This window comes from Galeopterus variegatus, unplaced genomic scaffold (genome assembly GCF_000696425.1).
Source record: "Galeopterus variegatus unplaced genomic scaffold, G_variegatus-3.0.2 Scaffold895, whole genome shotgun sequence".
NCBI classification, from domain to species: Eukaryota; Metazoa; Chordata; class Mammalia; order Dermoptera; family Cynocephalidae; genus Galeopterus; species Galeopterus variegatus.
The window spans coordinates 497398-498432 of record NW_007727006.1 but is presented as its reverse complement, the minus strand read 5'-3'; the positions used below and the strand labels follow the sequence as shown (position 1 = coordinate 498432).

Sequence of the window (1035 nt, the reverse complement as noted above, 5' to 3'; positions counted from 1 at the left end):
GTGGTGGCTATGGGGGTGGGCTCTGGGGTCTGTGAGGCCCTGCAAATCCTCTCTCCCTCCCTCGGAAGTTGGGCACATGTAGCTGCTTTCTTAATCATATCTACCTCATGGGTTATTTGAAGGACTAGGTCAGTCAGTAAGCAAAACACGAAGAGCGCCTGGCCTAGAGCATACTCTCAGTGAGCATTTACTGGCGGTGCTGAGCCCTGCGCCGCAGCCCTGAGGAATCTGCACCAGTGCTCCCAGGGCCTCAGTGTCCTCTCTGAGACCAGACTCCCTCCACCACTGCTGTCTTCCCAGTGCCTCCCCCAACAGCCATTGGCAGAGCCACCCTCCTGCCCCCTTTGGACTTTTTGGACAACAGCACAGACAGACAGAAAGGAAAAAATCAGAGGGAGATAAACTGAAGGCTGAGCTGTTTCCACCACGGCAGGACAGTGACTCTGGAGACAGTGAGGTCCAGCTGTCCCCAGATCACCAGGGAACCTGGGTACCATGAGAAAGGATTTTATCTCCCACTCCCTCCACTGGAAGCGACTACAGGGCCTCAAAGGAGAGCCTTGTCACTTGGCTGCTCAGCCTGGGTCCAGCAGACAAGGTGCTTTTCTGCTCTGGGCGTAACCCCAGACCCTGGAAGTCAGATTCCTCCGAACCCCAACAGGGACCAAGCATCACTAGGAGGCTAAATCTGCTGCCCCAAACCCTAGCCTGGGGCATGCACCAAAGGAAGATGGCAACGATCTGGGCCCAGCTGCCACTCTGACGTACTGGGCCCCAGGTCTCACTGCTAGTGTGGACCTAGCACCTTTGATATCGGAGCTGAGGGCTGGCCACGGAAAGAGGCGACGGTAGGGGCAGGGGCACTAGATGGCTTTGGAACCTGAAGGTATCGAGGCTTCTTCTGAAGGAGTCTGTTCCAGGACGGAGGACGTGTTCTGCAATGCCCTGTCTGCCCATTGGCACTGCAGTAGAAGCAGTAGCCACCGTCTGTCAGGTCCTACTATGTGCTAGGCCCATGACGGTGCTCTCCATGTC

The 1035-nt window shown here is 56.6% G+C and overlaps 1 protein-coding gene across 1 annotated transcript in view; it reads left to right on the top strand.

The window, feature by feature from the left end:
- PKP1 (plakophilin 1) overlaps window positions 1–1035 on the top strand; it is an 11168-nt gene that overhangs the window by 442 nt on the left and 9691 nt on the right. The gene's annotated exons all lie outside the window — the stretch shown is intronic.